Here is a 14,658-nt window from a genome sequence, read left to right on the forward strand (position 1 = left end):
AGGCAGGCAGGTGAGCAGTTAGGAGCCAGCGGTCCCGGATTGTGAGAGGGATGTCCAACTGCCAGTTTAGGCCCGATCCTTATGGGATCGGGCCTAAACCAGCAGTCAGACATCACCCAAGGGGTTCTGGATTGGAGAGGGTGCAGGCCAGGCTTAGGTACCCCCCTCCCTGTGCACGAATTTCATGCACCAGGCCTTTAGTTCAGGGATAAGTCAAACACTGTCTTGAGAGTCTGAAGGAAAAAGCCACTACAGAGCTGTTTTTAAATATAGAGTATTAATAGAAAATGTGAGATATAGTAAGGACAGCAGATCAGAAATCACTTCCATTGAAAAGACAGTTTGTTACAGTTGCCAAGAAGAGGGAGTACCAGAGTTGGCATGTGGAGACAAACAAAGGGTGTGGAGATACAAGGAAATATTGAGGTCCATCAGGAAAAGAGAGAGAGGGGGGATCTTGGACAAGAAACTTTATTGTAGTTGCCTTATGAAGGAATGAGCAAGGCAGGTTAAGCAGGTTTAGAATTGGCTTGCTTAAATGATTCCAGTGGGCTCTGTTACATAGCAATTGTGCCTAGTTGCCTGATACCTACCCCTGGGGTGACTAGTACGGGTAGATAGTGGTCCAGGGAGAATACAATAAGGGAAGTGATTGTTGTGTTGGGTTTGGAGAGATTGGTTTGTATTTGAAGAGCACCTCTGGGAGGAGAATTCCTCCCCAAGGATCAGGAGAGGGACAAGGGAGTGAAGAGGCCAAGGCAAGGTGACCAATTAAATTATCAGGTTTGTCCAGCAAATGTATGTAGGGTAGATGTTAAAACATAAAATTCACAGAAGCTTGAAACATGGTTAATGCATTATCTAAGTGTAAGGCATAAGTGTTCCTAGAAGCATAGTGATGCAGGAAGCCAGCATATGCCAAACACATTAAAATAAACTGGTTATTTCTGTATTGCAAGTGGGGGACTGGGGCATTTGCAGATGCAAAAATTAAGTACTTTTTTACTAATAGTTACAGAACACTTTGCTGAATGCATTCATTTACATGAATTTTTTCCAGGTAACTGGTTTTGTGGATTAATAATGTGTGGTATATTTCTACCAGAGCACTTATAAATTAGCAATTTATAAATATCTGATTTTCAGAAAAATTCTATAAAATTGTATTAAAAAAAATTGTATTTAGAAATTTAATGAACCTAAGAGAATGATGAACACAAATATGAAATGTTGTGGGTATAGAATGCATAGTGAGGCGAAAGCCTGAGCTGCATAATCCATTAGCATCAGCCAAACACAGAGGCTTCATTCCTTTGGGAGCTTGCTTATGAGTCTTTAGGATGTGCTCATTTTCCCATACAAACTCCAAGGCTTCTCAGAACCCCATTGCACAAGCTGATGGCCATCTGGACCTATACCCTTACAAAATTTCATTAGTGTCACAAACTTGTTCCTTCCCCTAGGCTGGTCTCAAGGAAAACTTGCACTTGGTCTTGGTGACAGAAAGAAAAGTCCTCTCAGCCCAACCCAGTCATATTCAGTATCTCTCCAAGTCCCATGAGTTACCCCCAAGTTTCCCTGATGGCCTTTGGAATTTTCTAATCTAGCTAAGGCACATACATTATTTAGACCCATGAAGTGTTAGTTTAAAAAAGGATTTTAATTCTTTTGTTGACAATAGCTACTTTTGCATACTTTCCCCTAAAGTATTCCCCTAAGTCTTCTGATTTTTTTTTTTTTTTGGTTTGGGGTCAATCAAATTATGACATTCCATTAAACAATATTTGTATGCCTTAGACAAGGCCCCAACCTCCTAATCTTTGATCTGCATAGTATCACAGAAACATTAAAACTTATAAATTATATAGTTTTTGTGAAGACTAAAGGATATAATGTAGGCAAATCTCTAAACATAGTACCTGACAAATATTAAGCACTTAAAATTTAGTCGTTATGGCTGTGATTATCTAAACAGTCTAGATACTTTACACCGTGGTACTTCATTTTGTTTATATTTCAAATTTACTGTGACATTAATGATAAAAAATAAAAAGAAAGAAGTAAATAATCCTAAAAAACAAGCATGGAAAGAAGAGTACATGATATATTTATGATTTCTCCCTTCTAAAACAACATAAAAAGAAATAAAATCCAGACAAGTTAATACTTATTATTTCCTCAACCATTTCAGTTGAGAATTCTCACAAATTTCTTAGGGAAAATGAACAAAACATTTCTGCTACAATTCACTGCATACGCTTTAGCACAATTGCACATGTTATGCATACCTTTCTCTTTTCACAGATTTGTAATAGTCACCTCCACAAAGCATTTTGGTCTCTTTACAAAATCTTGATGCTGTTATTTGAGATGGCAGAATGGAGCCAAGCCCTAAAAACAACTCTTCTAAGCCTAACAACTGACATGATTAAGAAATGAACACAAAGATCAAAAGTAAAAGGTAATTGGCAATACGTTAATGAGTACAATAGTTTCTACTTCACATAGCTCCACACATCACTATATACATTCTTCACATGGGCACTACAAAGTAGAATGAAAAAATTCTGAAAAATTGACCACTGATTTCTTTTTTGCAGCATCATACAGGAGCAGCCCCAGGAAATCACAATGAAATTTCAATGGAAAAATAAGTTATTATTATTAATAATAATAACAATGTATTTGGCACATTGGGAATTCTCTGCTTAAGGAAAGCAAGAGATGTAAAAGGGAAGGACCATTAATGTCCAGAGTTCATTTTCTCCAACATTAAACAGAAACATAGCCACACAGAAAACAAATGAGAAAATAACTGAGGTGAGCAGCAGGTGGAAAGAGAGGTCTGCTGAGATTCCTGATGAACTTCACTTCCTTGTTAGTTTAACACTAGAGGCCCGGTGCACAAAATTCATGCGGAGCGGGGGGTGTCCCTCAGCCCAGCCTGCACCCTCTCCAATCTGGGACATCCCTCTCACAATCCAGGACAGCTGGCTCCCAACTTCTCACCTGCCTGCCTTCCTGATTGCCCTTAACTGCTTCTGCCTGCCAGCCTGATCACCCCTAACCAGTCCCCTGCCAGCCTGATTGATGCCAAACTGCTCCCCTGCCAGCCTGTTCCCTCCCAACTGCCCTCCCTTGCTGGCCATCTTGTGACGGCCATCTTGTGTCCACATGGGGGGCAGCCATCTTTGACCACATGGGGGCAGCCATATTGTGTGTTGGAGTGATGGTAAATTTTCATATTATTCTTTTATTAGCTAGGATAGAGGCCTGGTGCATGGGTGGGGGCTAGCTGGTTTGCCCTGAAGGGTGTCCCGGATCAGGGTGGGGGTTCCCTTGGGGCATGGGGCGGCCTGGGTGAGGGGCCTGTGGTGGTTTGCAGGCTGGCCACGCCCCCCAGTGACCCAAGCAGAGGCCCTGGTATCTGGGATTTATTTATCTTCTATAATTGAAACTTTGTAGCCTTGAGCGAAGCCAAGTCTCCTGTTTGCTCCATGTCCACAGCCATTTTTGTTGGGATTTATGTATCTTCTATAATTGAAACTTTGTAGCCTTGAGTGGAGGCCTAGGCTGGCCAGGGTGTGGGGAAAGCTTGGCTTCCTCCGTTACCGGGGAAACCCAAGCCTCCTGCTCACTCTGTGGCCACAGTCATTTTTGTTGGGATTTATTTATCTTCTATAATTTAAACTTTGTAGCCTTGAGTGGAGGCCTAGTCCGGCCAGGGTGTGCGGAAAGCTTGGCTTCCTCCATTACCGGGGAAACCCAAGCCTCCTGCTGGCTCCGTGGCTGCAGCCATCTTGGTTGGGTTAATTTGCATACTCACTCCTGATTGGCTGGTGGGCATGGCTTGTGGGTGTAGAGGAGTGATGGTTAATTTGCATATTACTCTTTTATTAGATAGGATAGCACCAAAATGACCTGTTATGCACATTTTCTTCTTCTTTGAGAAAATAGAAGCTCCCAATAGAACAGAGGAAAGAGAATGAGAAGTCAAATTGAGTGGCCTCTCCTTAAAGGGCCTCACTGGGAGGAACTATTTGAAACCGGAGGGTGTTGCAAATGACATGACTATAGTGTTAAGAAAAAGATACATTTCCAACAAATATTTTATTCATATATACAGGTGGTAAAATTATTGGGATTATAGCAACTATGAGCACTTCTTCATTATTAAAAGCAAACAAACAAAACAAAAAATGCTACTTGAAGGAATTGCATCAGACAAATGAAGAGGAGGATCTCAGCAGAAACTCAGGGAGTAAGTATTCAATCCACAAGCAAGAAAAGTATGGCTCAACAACTGTGAGAATTGACACATATAATGGTAGATTTGAAGTTTATAGTCAATGTAAAAATTAAAATGTAATATAAATTGAGAAGTAAAGGTGAAGAAGAATGTGAATTAATATAATTTTATTCTAATATGCCTGATTTGTCTTTCACAAAGTCTTATAAAAATTCACTTAAGCAATTAAGATATTAATTATCCCACATGCCTGGAATTCAAGAGTTAGTGAAGCCCCCAAACATTGTACAATCTGAACCTCAATAATGTCATCAAAGATCCAGGATCTTTTTGTCTGTCCACTTCACAATCTTCAGCATTGGCTTAATTCTAAGTCTACTTCTGTTTATAACTATAAGTAGCCTTCCAGGAGATATTCAAGTCTTATACCTCTTAGTGCCCCACCACCACCACCACCACATTTGACAGTAGAGATAGCAAATGTTTCCCGCAACCATTAAATATTAATCCTTTCTTTCAATGAGATTGGGATGACATACTTATGTGCTCATACTGATAATAGTCATCAAAAGGAAAGGCATTTGCTCACTGGTATATATAGACTAGGAAGATCCATTACGTGAGTGCAGACAACAGCATCCTCTGTGCCATATTGCTGTGAGGGTCTATATATCCTTCTCTAAAACAGATATGTCTGTTAGGAAAGCAGAAGAGGGGAAGGAATGGAGAATGTGGAATGGATACTGGGTAGGAACCCACAATTTCAAGAGATTAGGATAAAAAGTTTGATAAACCAAGAAATTTAAGTATGATTTAAAGTAGTAAGTACACTAACCAAATAATTTTTAATAAGGAAGAAAATAACCAACAAAATGTAAAGTTGAGGAAGAAATGGAAATATTAGAAAATATTAGTGTTTTAGCTTTTAAATTTTTCAAAGTTGCAAATAAATATCAATTAAAGATGCTTATTAACTGGATTAAGTAAAATATAAAGTTAATTTTTATAAAGTTAAAAAATAATTAAAACAGACCAATCCATGCTACCAGAATTTAAAGACATAAACAAATATGTTAGTATTTGTCTGGCAAGTCTCATTCCCTTCTTCTCCTGTCAGACAAATACTAACAGATTTTAGACAAAGTTATGATATTAATATCAACCTTTAATTTATGTAAAATATTAAGACACAGAAATAGTTGCTTTAGAGCAATAAGGCATTCAATCCAGAAGGTGCATATCTATCATAAACACACAAGCAAAGATATGGGATTTTGAACACATACCTGGCATATCTTTTAATTTGTCACCTTAACATGGACATAACCACTTCTGCCCTCTTATAAAGATACACTCAAGAACTTGTTTAAAGTCACTAGCTATTAGCTTATTTTCCAAGGGCTGTGCGAGATGTTTCATTTTAAGAACTTCACAGAGGAAAGTGAATAAGGAAATATTTATATTTTTATGATATGTATTTATAACCTCTTTATTAAAGATAATTGAGACAGTTAAGTATTTGTAGGTCATTATTTTTTATTTCACAGGATTTTTTTTTAATCACTTATTCTCTGGCATTTTTCACCCAAGATTCAATGTTCTTGATATATTGATTTGAGAAGATGTCAATGGTAATGGCATAGAAAAGAAGGTGGTATGAGTAGGGGAGGTAGAGAAAGAAGGAGACTCGTCCCACCTTCCCAGTTTTAGAACTCCACTTTCCAAATGGCCCTGCCTCTTTTGAGGGAAACTTTTAAAGCATTATATCAAATGTCATTTCTGCCCATCAAAGTTTTTGTTGTTTTTGGAAAAAAATAATGTTCTTCTGCCATGAAAAACATAATTGTCTAATGAAAATGACTACTCTAATAGACAATTTATTTAATGTTTACTATTTGCAAAACACCATGCTAAGTGATTCAATGCATTACCCAACAATACTGTGCCATTTAAGGATGAGACTTGGAGAGGTTACGGGAGTTACCCTCAGACTCAAGTTAGTGAGTAGTGTGACAAAATTTGATCTCAGTTCTAACCCGAAGCCCATGTTTCTGGTAACTACTACCTTTCAATCATGTAGTTTTCTTACAGAAATAAATCTGCAACATTAAGATTCATGAGCATATATTTGTTCTAAAATACAAAAATAGCTAAAGATACTTATAGTTTGTCAAATAGCATTTCCTTTGAATAAATAATGTTTTGCCTTTGACAGTTTTAAATGTTTGGTCTAAAAGAAAGGAGAAAATATTAAATTGTCTTATTTTTCTTTTACCATCAATCTGGTATTGTTTTAGTCTCATAGATTTTCCTAAAGCAGATACTTAGTTTTACCAGTCAACACTTCAAAATTTTATTTAAAAATAAAATATTTTACTATGTATCACTGCTTGAGGGATAGAAGATTAACAACTGAAGATGTCTGGATGGAAATAAATCTAAAAACATTATTAAAGCAATCTGTATAACTTCTGTAATATGAATATATGAAGTAAGATAAAAGAATCAGGATATTTTCTCTTTAAATTCCACCCCCCAAGATACCATGTTTTTAACTTTCCTAAGGCATATTATTGTGATTTTGTTAATCATTCTGTAATTTGCTATTATCTATTTTTAAAATAAGTTTACAAATATAAATTAAATTAAATAATTGCTCAATTATGTTTTAAATGATTAAGGAGAACAATTATTGTACTATTAAAATATCATGAAATACCAAAATACATTATAAACTGGGGACTAATTACTAACATAAAAATAAGAGCAGCATTTTAAAGGTTTATTTATATAGTCTTATAGAAATACTTCGGATTTGTTTTAATTCTATCTAACTTAAATAACTGTTATTATTTTCTTTCTAGTTCTCCTCACATTAGAATTTGACCCCATATGTACACTATCATTTTTCCAATCCATTTTCTGAAGTCAGATATATAATTCAAAGAGTGAATTATTTGGGTATAACATGGCATTATCTATCATTTATATCCCCTCGGAATCTGTCAATTCCCTTCCCAATAAAAATTTTCCCCAATGTCTCAATCTCCTTCCTATTTGACTAAAGATGATGGAGGAGAAAACTCCTAAAGGTCTCATCACTCTTAGATCTTCTAACACAACAACAACAACAAAAAAGTGAAGGTCAAGTGGAAAAACATAATAAAGAAGATATGAATGTTATGCTTATCAGAAAGCATAAAATGGCCAGAGCCATTTTATTGTATTCTTTGGGAGGAATTACTGCTAAGAGTAAATATAACAAGATTGTATGAAAGGAGTAAAACTTGATTTATCAGCTCAGGCTGTCATAACAAACTATCATAGACTGGGTGGCTTAAACAAAAGGAAATTCATTTCTTTCTTGATCTTGGAAACTTTCTTTCTTGATCTTGGAAACTCCAAGATCAAGATCTGGCAGGGTTCAGTTTCTGGTGAGGACTTGCTTCCTGGCTAGCAGATCTCTTAATTGCATCATTTTTCTTTTGTGCTTACTTTAATCTTACGTTGTTTTGTACAGCAGCACGCTGTACAGGCTTATAGCCTATGATCAAAAGGCTCTACCATATTGCCCTGTTGTGTAGTAGGCTACACCATTTAGGTTTTATCAGTGCACTCTATGATGTCTGCACAATGGCTAAACCTTCTAATGACACATTTCTAGGAATCTATCCACATTGTTAAGTGGGGCATAACCGTACTTTAAGCTTTTGGTCCTTATTCTTCTTATGATCACACCAGATGCTAAGAAACTAGAAGTTAAAACCATTAACAGATTTGCTTTTCATAGGCATTGTTTGTTAAAATATTTGAAGAGCACTAGTCAGATTCAAATATATGATGAGTTACTATTTAAGGTCTAAGTACCAGATAGTTAAAATCAAAGAAAATATTTGTTCTGTTTTCCATTAGTAACCTTTTAATGATAAAACAATTATTAAATAAACATAAGAAATTAAAATGTTTAACATAGCTAAGATTTAAATAATGAAAAAATTAAAGAGGTGATTAAAGAATCATTAAGTTATAGCCATTATAGTAATTCCACTATAATTTGATTTGATTGACTTACCTACTGCATCATGAGCTACATTATGTCCTCCTAACTGAGTATAAAGTTAAAAAATCAAATGTGACATAAGTAACAAAACGAATATACATTTTAATAATCCTATAGAATGTTTTAAAAGTTGTTTTACTATATTTTTAAATACTCGTTTTCATAAATTTTATTTCTCACTTTGCTAGCAGAAAATAGGATAATTTTATTTTGCACCTTTTGTAGAATCAGTAACATACCCTTTATTTCAAGATTGTACCAGCTCTTTAGTCCTACACAATCTTTCAAAAACAATTTATTAAGTCAATTCATTGTGCTTTTCCTTCCATGATTACCCTGCCTTTTAAAACTGTATATGCTTAAATAGTCCAAGTATTCTTTAACCTATTTCTTATAATAGACAGCTGGCCATGCTTTTATTATATTTTAATTATACAGATTACTCTTCTTCATGTTCTTTTCCAAGGAAGATATAAAAAGTTAAGAATCCATCATTTTAATATTGCCATTATGTTCATGAATCTCCTCAATTAGGCTACTTTTCTCTTCGGCAGAGTAAAAATTTCAAAGTTGTTAATTATTCTCTTCTATTTTTATTTTATTTTCATTGTTACCTTTTGACAAAGAGCATTCTTAGATATACAAGTATTTTTTTTATTTTCCCTAGTTTTCTGACATTCATGTGGCAGTATTCACTATCAAGTCTCAAGTTTCATTAATAATCCAAGGCAACACCATCAATCTATTTGCTCCTTGAGAGATTTTTCTACCTGACCAAAAATAAAGCAGCAATCACACTGGAGGGTTTAATCATTAAAAATATCTCTACTAAAATTATTAAATTTCTAGGAAGGGAAAGACAACAAAGTTCAGAAAGAAAAAGTTGAGATATTACTAAAATGATTTGGGCTTTCTAGAAAGCTTCGACACATGAGATTTTTTGTTTTCATTGTATCACAGTGTAATACCCTGGCTCTGCTCTGGGCAACCTTTTGTGTCCAACCACACTGTGCACGTGGCAATGCCTAACAGATAGTCAGCTCTCAATAAACAGAGGGAAAAGAATCTAAGTGCTTACAAAGTAACAGTAAGAACAGGAACTTTTTCATAAAAACAATAGTTGAAGGAACTCAGATAATCTCCCTTTCTTAAAGTCAATTGTGATATAATCTAATCACATGGTAAAATTCATTAGATACATGGACCCAGAAAATTTGCAGGTGTTTATACCATGAGGTGGGTGGGTGTCATCAGGTCTGCCTGAGAATTCCATCATCTACACAGTTTCTTCCTTATAAACTGGAAAAAAAAATCACAGTATTTATTACTATGTAATCTTATGGTAAGTAATAATGGTGTGCTTTTTGCAGTGCCTGGTTGTTAGTATATAATAAAAGTTTTTAATATTTTTATAAACACACTAGAGGCCTGGTGCACGAAAATTCGTGCACTGGGGAGGGGGGTCCCTCAGCTCGGCCTGCCCCCTCTCACAGTCCAGGAGCCCTCAGGGAATGTCCTACTGATGGCTTAGGCCCGCTCCGGTGAACAGGCCTAAGTGGCAGACTGGCCTCCCTCTGCGGGAGGCAACCAGGACAATCAGGGGAAGGCGCCAACCCCATCACCCTGCTGCTGTTGCCACTGCTGGCTGCCGTGTCTGCTGGCCCTCCTTGGCCCTCGCAGCCATTGTGGCTTTGTCCGGAAGGACATCTGGAAGACGTCTGGTCTATCTGGTCTAATTAGCATGTTACCCTTTTATCAATATAGAAATTAGCATATTACCCTTTTATGAGTATAGATGAAAGATGATTAAAAAAATCCATAGGTTTTTAGGAAAGTTTCTCTTGCTTTCTCAAAGATTCGATTTTATATAAGCATCGTAGCCTGAAAAGCGTGAACTAAGTCGTTATAAGCTCCTGGTGTGTACTTTAGAGTCTGTATTAAGGAATTCAGTGATGTCCCTAGCACACGAGCTCACAGAAGAGTATATAAAAGAGTGGTTTATTTCCTCTCTGAAGTGCAGACAACCAAACAATTAAGACGAGGTGCTAAATCTATGTTGACAGGAGCCTTAGCAGCCTTTTCCCTATTCCATTTTACACATGGCTCTGTTAACCCAGTTATGCTTTCTTTATAGAATTTAGGCCCTTGTTTTCATTTGCTTGTTTGTCTTTGCTTCCTGCTGTTCTTTCTTAAGCTAGGGATCCTTAAGAGAATGGCTCACATTTGCCCAAACATGGGACATTTAGCTATTGGTGACACATTAACAGAAAAAGCCTTTCCCTCCTTAGGCAATCAAGAGGGAATTTCAAAATGTCAGAAAACAGAAGTTTGCTCATAGAACCAGAAAACTTTTCATTACAGCTTAGTTAACTTAATACATTAATCCATACTATAATCTAATTATATTTTATGCCAACACCTATGCTGATATGGAAATTATCTTTCAACACAGTCCAAAATATTTTACTCAAAGATGACAGTAAATTGGAAGGAAGGGAGGATGGTGCATCTTGAAATCAAAATATAAACAATGATTTCTCAACTCAAACTAGTATGTTGTCTCTTACATTATTAAAGTATATTTTTAAAAAAACATGAAAGGCATCTGTCTTACATTTAATTAGATACTCTTAATGGTTCTCATCATTTTCCACATTAAATACACGTGCACATGATGGAAACTACCTTGTGCATTTCCATAATTTCTGGATATTCAACAAAGCCTATTGTGTGAGCAATTCCTGGTGTAGTAGCCAGAATACCACTATTTCCACTATCTTATACTTAATGGTAATACAAGTGTATCCATATATCCAAATTAGAAAAAAATATTTTTGCCCTGGCCTTGTGGTTCAAGTGGTTGGAGTGCCGTCCCATGGAACAAAAAGGTTGTGGATTCAATTCTGCATCAGAACACACATCTAGGTTGTGGGTTCCATGACCGGTTGGGGTGCTACAGGAGGCAACTAATCAAATGTTTCTCTCTCATATTGATGTTTCTCTCTCTCACTCTCTCTCTCCCTTCCTCTCTCTCTAAAATCAATAAAAATATATCCTCGGGTGAGGATTAAATATAAGTAAGTAAATAAACAAACTATATTTTCTTTTCTAAAGAAATGATCCATAGGAAAATAATCTCTCTAAACAGATTTCATTCAAATAAGATCTTAGTAAAGAAAATAACAATTCAAGGTGTCAGATCACCAGAAATAATTGTCTCAGTACATGATTACAGAGATGATTAAGAGTTGGAAACATTATCACAATTCACTTTATTATATAAACCTACATTAGACTAGAGGAATAAAATAATTAAAGCTGACTTGGGCAGCTGACACCTGGATGTATTCTACGTGACCAATTACTTTGCTACTTTTAAAGGCTTTCTCTGATTATAATCTACTCAAACATTATATTCACCAAGTATCCTTACTCAAAAAGTGATAAGAGTGTCACCTGGTTTCTCACATATGATATTCACTTCTGATAATTGTTTTCCAAACATAAAAATAGGTTTGAAATAAGTCATGTGCAATCTATGTTCCATTCTAGATATAACTTTGGGCATCGATTTTTAGTATAACCAGGGAAAGATGTTAATGGCTGAAAACATGTAAAACTTAACGTACCATTGAGAAGGTTTTGATTTTACCAGTCTTGTTTACAAATCTGGTTACAGGGAACATTTTCCTTAATGAATGCTGAATGAAATTGGCTGTGTCTTCGGCATAACAGCAGTGCATGTGAACAACTGAAAATACTTTATATCTGACATGCATCTGGAGTTATGGCTCTGAATCACATGTAAGAGCATCCTTCCTAAAGGACATCTTCTTATTTGCAGAAAACGAGGGTCCAACCTGAGTGAGTGGTGGCCTGTCATTCGCCAAACATCTCATGGTCACAACTGCTTGTCTAGTGCTAATTCTAACAGTATTAGTGAGAAAATGGTGTGTGCCATTTTCTTCCTTATTCTTTATTTAAAAGTAAAGCATGAAGGGCTCTGCTAACTTCTAAGCCAACCATAGTCATTTATAGTGTGATGAGAATGGCTCTATTTTTCTCCTTAAATCACATCAGTAGTGAACAGAATGTTAGTTTATGAACATTATCCCCAAATGTTTGAAAAAAAGTAAAGTCCAAAAAATATGTAATGGCTTATTTAAAAACACATTAAAAAATGACATGCTATATTAATTCCTTATTTTTAACTTTTTAATTGTTATTTCTCTTTTTATTTATTATTAACTCTTATTAAATAATATTGTCCCTTAGCCCACTAAACCAGGGCCTTTCCAAAGAGGAGATGTGAAGCTGGTAACCCTTCAGGAATTCATTATTGGTTTGTTTTCATAAAGGAATTCATAAATGGATTGTCTTTGCTATTTCTATGTTGTTACCAATATTTTTTAGGTTGTTACATCGGTAGACTGGAAAAACCATTAAACCTGGAAGTTACTTTCTGCAGCTGATAATTCTGCAAACTTGTCACTTAACATTTCTACTCCAAAATTTCAACTGTAAAATTTAACACTTGCTTTAGACTCTTTCTGAGTTTCCCAAAGTGCTTCACCACCTTATTCTTAGAAAATACAACAGAGACCACTATTTCTGATTTAGTTTCTTTTCTGATTGTGTGGAAAACTGCTAGGAGGCAGTAGAGAATGGGTGTGTTGGAAGTTACAAGTCTAGGTAAAGAATATTGGTAACCAAGACAATGAAGAACTATCCTCTCTAACAAAATGGTAATATGCAAATTAACCATCACTCTGCCGCATAAGCCACGCCCACCAGCCCAGCCACGCCCACCAGCCAATCAGGGCGAGTATGCAAATTAACCCCAATCCAAGATGGCTACAGCCACAGAGAACAAGGTTTCCCAGGTAACAGAGGAAGCCAAGCTTTCCATAGCCATTGCAGGCCTAAGCCTCCACTCAAGCTACAAAGTTTCAATTATAGAAGGTAAACAAATTCAAACAAATGGCGGCAGAATGGAGCTTGAGAGAGCAGGCCAGGGTTGCCGGCGGCAACAGGGGAAGCAAAGCTTTCCGCATACCCTGGCTGGGCTCACCCGCTTAAGGCTACAAAGTTTCAATTGTAGAAGGTGAATTAACTGCCACAGAAATGGCTGCCGCCCCGAAGGGAACAGCAGGCTTGGCTCCACCCCAGGTTACAAAGTTTCAATTGTAGAAGGAAAATAAATTCCAGATACCAGGGCCTCCTCTTGGGTAGCCAGGGTGCGTGGCTGGCCTGCAAACCACCACAGGCCCCTTGCTCAGGCCGCCCCACGCCCCAAGGGAACCCCACCCTGATCCGGGACATCCTTCAGGGCAAACCAGCTGCCCCCCACCCCTGTACCAAGCCTCTATCCTATCTAATAAAAGAGTAATATACAGATTGATCATCACTGCAACACACAATATAGCTGCCTCCATGTGGTCAAAGATCCTGCCCCCATGTGGACACAAGATGGCCACTACAAGATGGCCAGCAGTAGAGGGCAGTTGGGAGACACCCGGCCTGCAAGGGAGGGCAGTTGTGAGGGACCAGGCCTGCAAGGGAGGGCAGTTGAGAGGGACCAGGTTTGCAAGGGAGGGCAGTTGGAGGTGATCAACCCTGCAGGAGAGGGCAGTTAGGGGTGACCAGGATGGCAGAGGAGGGAAGTTGGGGGCAAACAGGCTGGCAGGGGAGCAGTTAAGCATCAACCAGGCTGGCAGCAGAGTGGTTAGGCGGTGATCAGGCTGGCAGGCAGAAGCGGTTAGGGGCAATCAGGAAGGCAGGCAGGCAAGCAGTTGGGAGCCAGCAGTCCTGGATTGTGAGAGGGATGTCCGACTGCCCGTTTAGGCCCGATCCCACCAGGATCGGGCCTAAACGGGCAGTCGGACATCCCTCCAGGAGTCCCAGATTGGAGAGGGTACAGGCTAGGCTGAGGGACAACCCCCCACCGTGCACGAATTTCGTGCACCGGGCTTCTAGTCCTATATAATAAAAGCCCAGCAACCAAACAGCATAATGACCAGAACAACCATTTGACCAGACACTCAATGCAGGAGCTGCCCCCTGGTGGTCAGTGCACGGCGCTCCCATATCCGGAGCAGCTGCTCAGAGGGTGGGTCCACAGCCACTTGGCTGATGGGGATGAGCCGCGCTCCCACAGTGGGCTGATCCCCGCAGGCCACCTCCCACTGGTGCACGAATCACAGCACTAAAAGCTGGCGGTTACTAAGTACTGTCCTTGTGGCAGGCAAAGGCCTGTACTCTCCACGGAATCTCAGACAATGCCAGGACCCACCTCACAGGGTGGATCTAAGAGTTTCCATTCATAGCTTTCAGAATAGAATGAGATTAT

The sequence above is a fragment of the Cnephaeus nilssonii genome, assembly GCF_951640355.1.
Source record: "Cnephaeus nilssonii genome assembly, chromosome: 16".
NCBI classification, from domain to species: domain Eukaryota; kingdom Metazoa; phylum Chordata; class Mammalia; order Chiroptera; family Vespertilionidae; genus Cnephaeus; species Cnephaeus nilssonii.